Below are 6,739 nucleotides of genomic sequence, written 5' to 3' on the forward strand. Positions count from 1 at the left end.
ATACGCAGGTATTTGGTGTTCTATGTGTTTATGTATGTAGATTGGTGGACTGACTGTTCTCAATGTGTGTGATGTAAATGTGGATGTGTATGGTGATGCCAAAACAAACATTTTCATCCTGGATGGACAATTATATATTCTATTCTATTGTAGGTTTCGGCACCCAGGGGAAACAATCCCACCACTGGGGAAGAGGTGGTGGGAAATGTTCAGGAGGAGGCACAAGAACCTGAGCATGAGGAGGCCGGACACCCTGGACAGGGGGAGAGCTGTGTGCCACACGTCCGACGATGGACACCTTCACTTCTTATGAGAAGCACTTGGAGGAGAGTGGGTTGAGGGAGAAACCCAGACAAATCTATAACTGCGATGAGTCTGGGTTTCGTAGCGACCAGAACAGGCACAAAGTGCTGGCTCCCCAGGGCGCAAAACACGTGTACCAGCAGGCTCCTGGGACCAAGGAGCACATCACAGTGCTGGCCTGCTTCAACGCAGCTGGTGAGGATGTCCCTCTGTTTATCATCTACCCCAAGTGTTTCCCCGGTGGCCACTACACACTGGGAGGCCCCCCCCCCAAGCCTTGTATGGACGGTCAAGCAGTGGCTACATTGACGGGGACCTGTTCAGGAAGTGGTTTCAGAACTTCATTAAGCATGCAGTGAAAGAGCGCCCTCTCCTTCTCCTCTTCGATGGGCACAAGAGCCACATGGACCCGGAGGTGCTCACGGCGGCAATAAGGGAAGGGGTTATACTTCACACTGCACCCATGTCCTGCAGCCGCTGGACGTGGCATACTTTGGCCCTTTAAAGGCTGAGTTCTCCAAGGTAGCTGGAGACCTTAGCCATTTTGACCACTCCTACATGGTAAACAAATCAGAATTTGCCAGAGTATTCCACCTCCCGTACCAGCGATGCAAGGACATGCGCTATGTGGTGGAAGGGTTTAAGAACTGTGGCCTCTTCCCTTTTGACCCTTCAGCCATTGAAGGGTCCCGTTTAATGCCGTCTCAGTCCCTACCGGGTCCCACCACCACCTCTCCTGGAACCAGCAGCACTGTGCCGTCCATCAGTACCTCCTCCCCAGCGACCACAGGAGGACCCTCAGCCCCTGCTCCAGTCCCAGCCCCTGCTCCAGCCCAAGCTCTAGAAGAGCACCCCCTAATAGAGGGGAGGCTGATAGCGAAGGACCTGGGGCACATCCTTACTGTCCTGAAGTATCGGCTGGACTGATACAGAAGACTCCCTGTGGTCGCCACATGCCTCACCAGGGAGGAATACACGCGCCAGTGGCAGGAGAGGGGTGAGAAGGAGAGGGCCGAGGCAGAGGAGAAAGAGCGTCGGGCAGCCCTCAGAACACAGAGGGCACAGGAGAGCGCTGCCATGGATGAGACCATTGACGCCATCGCTTCTACTGGACCCCCTGCTGGAACCACTCCTGACAGCTGCATCACCACTGCCAGTGCCTCCCAGTGTGCAACATCTGTAGGAGCCGCCGGAGTCCCCAGCTGCAGAAGAAGGCCCGGTTTTGTCCACCACCACCACGATGCACACCACCCCCCCTGTCTGACACCACCAACACGGCCTCCTCTGGACCAACTGCCTCCTCCGTCTCCCTTGGTCACACCACCATAGCAGCCTCGTCTGGTGTTCCTGCCCCCTGCAATTTGAATAGCGCCTCCTCCACAGGTAAACACATGTTAAATTACTAACAAATTACTGTTTGTTATCTGTTTTATAAAACAGCAATGTACAAAAATAATAATCTCTCTTTACATATCTACAGTCCATAGCATCAGCCCTCAAGTCATCTCCACCTCCTCCAAAACCTCTGCAGCTTCCTCCAGAGGTATTAATGTAAAAAAAAGTTGAAAAGGGTTTTCATGAAACATGCTCTGTCTATCACTACTTTTTCTCCAACTGCAGCCCAGAAAAGGAAGAGAAAAGCTCCACCGGTCACATCTGTCAAGCCACCCATGACACCACTCTCAGGTACTTCATCATCTGTTTTTCTCCCTCTCTCAGTTGTATCAATTACTATTGTTGTTGAAGAACTTATACATTTTGCAAAACCATATTAATCAATTTGTATTATTTTTTAATTTTTTTATGAAAGACACCACCTGCTGTGCTCGCTGAAGGGAGCATGATCCGCCTGCAAGCTCCCCTCAGGAGTGTAGATCCGAGGTGCCATGGGAGTGCTGTGACTTCTGCCAGCACTGGTTCCACTGCAGGTGTGTGCAGTGGGATCCAGAGGTAGCGTGGAGCTGTATTTTTATTGTGATATTTGTGACAATATAGAGATGGAGGTCGAGATTTAATTTTTTGTTTTGTTTGTGTTCATATGAAATTATTTATTTGTACAAAAAATGTCTAAAATATAATATATATATTTATTGAACCCATCTTGTGTATTTCTTCCTTTACTTTCCAAGTGCACCTCTGCAACACAAACTCCAACAGTGTTTTCATTGTTTGTCAATGCACATAACTGAAATTAAAGTTTTATTTGATGTAAATTATTAATACTCATATTTTAGTATTCAACTGTTATCTACTTTCTCAAAACATAAGACGAATCTGTAAAACAAATTATGAGACATTATTTGGTTGCAACACTGAATATGTTGGTGAACAATTTTTTAAGAGTCCACAGGAGGGCGCACCGGGCTACGCAATGAAACAGGCAAGTCATTTTTTTTACCAGAAGGCTAGCCAACTATCTAGTAAACAATTCGGGTACGTGGTTGGTGTCTCTTTTAACAAAATTAAACGGATATATCTTGTAATTGAACAAAATAGTAAGGTGGCCAATACCTGGGGATAATACGGGACGTATTTTTTTGCTAAACCGCTTATCAAAAAGCTGATAATAGAAGTATTTCCACTGAAATGTCAAACATGCTAATTGCTAACCCGTTAGCTAACATTTTTACGACACCAATAGTCACATAACATTGATGGCTTTCACAAGGTAACACTGTTGAAGGTAATATTTCTTAAACGCTGTTGAATATGCCGATAATTCGGTTCCACGCTAGCTAGCTAGCTAGCAAGCCATCCTCGGCGACAATGTTATTGTGGCGCAGGAATGTCAGATTCATGTTTTAATTGTGTTAACTGTCATTGAAGTTGATGGTTACTACTGGTTTCAGATCCGAAGTAAGATACTTTTATCAGTACACTCGTAACAACCTAATCATTACGAAACATATATTCGATCAAATAAGCCTCTTCCTCTGTTTTGAAAGGAAATGACTTGTATAATAAATATGGTGGAAACTCTTGACTAGCCCATGCCTCCACCAACCCAATGCTATTAGATTTGTGTGAAGTAGTGAACGATTGAACATTTTAGGAAAAATGAGATATTCGAGTGATGCACCCAAATCAATCAGAGGTGTAGACTAAATTAATCAAATGTTGGTTTAATGATAAACTGTGTTTAATATTTATTGTGGCCAACAGGACAAAGCTAGCCCATTCCCCTCCACCCTCCCAGAGTCCCCAGGTCAAAAGCCTCCCGGTACCGCTTTACTGCAGGGTCTGGTCGACTGCAGGAAAACACCGGGGCAGAGTGGAACTGAGAGAGGAAGAGAAGGAAGATGGAGATTTGATTTCATTAAGTAAGAACCATGGTGTGTAGATTAGACTACAGTTTGCCTCTGTAACAAAAGCGGAGGTGCATAAAGATGGCGGCCCGCATGTACTTACCACAAATTCCTCGTTTTGCTAAATTCACCTTATTGTACATTGCTCTCCTTTACTGTTTTTTGGTATGGTCATTAGCAAGTAAACCTGATCCCAATTTTAGCTTCAAGACACTGGCAATTAGAAAAAACGAAAAAGTTGATTTATTGGAACATTGAACAATGTCGCGCACCTTCCTTTCAAATATTCAGTGGATCGTGCTAAAACAAAGACGTGATACCAGAATTCTGCCATCTTTATGCACTTTGGTCATTTATTGATTCATTATATATTGATGAAAATATATGGGTCATTCCACCCATTTTTAAAAAGTTTAACTTGGTCCAAAAAATATTTCACGTAATTTTTACATCCTGGTCATCTTCATAAAAAACATGTTTTCCCATCTCAAGACATTTAATAAAAATATTACTACACTAAGTGCCTATGTGCCAAATTAAGTAACAGTGTTGACTGTAAACAACAAAACCACCAGATTACATGGGTAAAATAGTCCTTTAAATCAGCCATAAAACCCCTTGTGAAGGGGGGAATAGTAGGTTGTTTTGTGAAACAGGGAGTGGCAATTGAATGCAATCTAAACAAAAAAATGTAATTGTTAAAACCTTCATGTTTCTAAGACTGCAGGGAGGGAGATGCAACAATGGGCTTGAGAACAGCAGGAATGGATACCTAGGCCTGTGGTTTACACACATCTCTCAGCAACTGTGTATAATAACCGCAATATAGTTAGCCTAACCATTCCCAGTACGCTAGCCTATAATAACCAAAATAGTCCTTTAAATCAGCCATAAAACCCCCTGTGACAGGAGTAATGGAAGGTTGTTTTGTGAAACAGGGAGTGGCAATTGAATGCAACCTAAACACATTTTTTTTTATTGTAAAATCTTTCTAGCATGTCTATGTATGGGTAAAAGGGTTGACTTGCTCAGTTTTCCTCCACAAAACAGCAGTAAATTAACAAAAAGAGTAGAACAAACTCACCTGCTTTTACTGTAGGATTTGAGTATTAGATGTTAAATGTTTCTTTTGAAAACATATTTTTAAAGGAATAGTTTCACCATATTAAAATGAGTTCAGTTCATGTAACAGGATTTACCTTAAAATGAGGGACAGATGTAAATAAATTACTAATCACATTCATTATAATCTTCAGAAATGACTGTCAAAGCAAAAAAATAACTAGTGCTTTACAATGAGTATGTTTACATGTGTTAGGTTCTGAACAAACAGAGTAAAAACTAGAATAAGCTAAAACCAAGTTTATTCACCCAATGGGTCATACAGCTGCAAAGACAAAGACATGCACATATATTTATACCCTCCTACTAGGCGGAGTCAACTCCTTGCACATCTAGACAGCCAATACATCTCTGTTGCTAGGCAGGAACTGAATTGGTTCCTCTCACTGGTGTAGTCATGCCCCTGCCTGATGCTAGAACCTTCGTGGGCGTGGAAGTATATGTGTGTGAATTTGGACTGTTTCTTCTCACTTCATCTGACATGACCCTGGACCGAATTCCTCACTCCTCCCTAATTCACGGCTGTCCTACCTTATCAGTGACTGAAACCAGACAGTTGCCCTTTGCCTCCCTCCTTAGGAGCCATGATATGAACAATAACATGTTTTGACAGAATGTAAACTTTCTGCACTCCCCCTTGTCTCACTCAGTAACTTTCCATACACTTAGTTCCTATCCACCCTCCATTGACCCCAACATATACATTCCTTATACATGGAAAGTAATCAATAAGTTCTAGTTCAGTAACATGAATAGGTATATTTCAAACTAGAATCCAACACATGCACACTCATAATTTGAAATTAAACTAGTTATGGCAGTAGGCCGAGTGTGGCATTAGTCATGTAAACACCTTACTCTGCATATCTTAATTGGCTTAAGGTGGCAATCAAGTAACGCTGTTAAAAACGTGGTTTTCTGAGCAATCTTTTGAATGATTAGTACACGTACACGCCTTAATTAGATTCATAGAGGTATATTTAATCTGCACATGTGCTAGCATGAGCAGCGCAAGCTTCCTTTTTTTGCATGAGTTCGTGAAAAACGTAACGTCTGCATCTTGGAAATAACTTTCACATACAAACTTTATATGTCCGAAATCGGAATCAAATATGCTTATCAAAAATAACATGGTCTCTGTGGTATTACGTTTATTTTGATTGCCAATTTTATCAAAGTCCCATCAGGTAGCCTGATTTCAGATGTCCATGCTATTCAATATCTTTGTTTCACAGGAGACGGCACTAACCGTTGCTCTCTCAGTGGGAGGGGCTTATCATCTGGGGAGCCTCAACAACATCATGATGCTGACAAGACAGAGAAGAGTCTCTCCAGATCAGAACACCTCAAGAAGCACCAGCAGAAATGTATAGGGAAGAAACCTCACCACTGCTGCTTTGACTGTGGGAAGAGTTTTGCTAAACAGAGGGAATTGATCATTTACCAGCGGATTCACAATAGAGAGAAACCGTACAGCTGCTCTCAGTGTGGGAAGAGTTTCGCCACATCTAAAACCTTAAAATCTCATTGATTTCATACAGGGGAGAGGCCTGACCTCTGCTTTGATTGTGGGAAGATCTTCAGTCAATCAGGAGCCCTGACTACACACCAACGCATACACACAGGAGAGAAGCCTTATAGCTGTGATCAGTGTGGGAAGAGCTTCAATCATTCAGGATTAATGACTAGACACCATCGCATACACACAGGAGAGAAGCTTTATAGCTGTGATCAGTGTGGGAAGAGCTTCAATCAATCAGGATGCCTGAATAGACACCAGCGCATACACACAGGAGTGAAGCCTTATAGCTGTGATCAGTGTGGGAAGAGCTTCAATCATTCAGGACACCTGACTAGACACCAGCGCATACACACAGGAGAGAAGCCTTATAGCTGTGATCAGTGTGGGAAGAGCTTTGCTCAAGATTTCACCCTGACTGAACACCAACGCATACACACAGGAGAGAAGCCTTATAGCTGTGATCAGTGTGGGAAGAGCTTCAATAATT

The 6,739-nt window shown here is 43.1% G+C and overlaps 2 long non-coding RNA genes across 3 annotated transcripts; both read left to right on the forward strand.

Moving 5' to 3' along the window:
- Positions 1-1,813: 1,813 nt before the first annotated feature.
- LOC123485586 lies at positions 1,814-2,153 on the forward strand. The gene is made up of 3 exons (XR_006659070.1): positions 1,814-1,846; positions 1,924-1,989; positions 2,114-2,153. It is a non-coding gene; the product is annotated as an uncharacterized LOC123485586 (long non-coding RNA).
- A 537-nt stretch (positions 2,154-2,690) lies between these two features.
- LOC123485592 lies at positions 2,691-6,073 on the forward strand. 2 transcript variants are annotated; one of them, XR_006659075.1, is made up of 3 exons: positions 2,691-2,736; positions 3,466-3,635; positions 5,966-6,073. It is a non-coding gene; the product is annotated as an uncharacterized LOC123485592 (long non-coding RNA). The 2 variants fall into 2 exon arrangements; XR_006659074.1 differs by having other exon boundaries at positions 3,466-3,623.
- The last annotated feature ends 666 nt before the right edge of the window (positions 6,074-6,739 follow it).

The sequence above is a fragment of the Coregonus clupeaformis genome, unplaced genomic scaffold, assembly GCF_020615455.1.
Source record: "Coregonus clupeaformis isolate EN_2021a unplaced genomic scaffold, ASM2061545v1 scaf0747, whole genome shotgun sequence".
NCBI classification, from domain to species: Eukaryota; Metazoa; Chordata; class Actinopteri; order Salmoniformes; family Salmonidae; genus Coregonus; species Coregonus clupeaformis.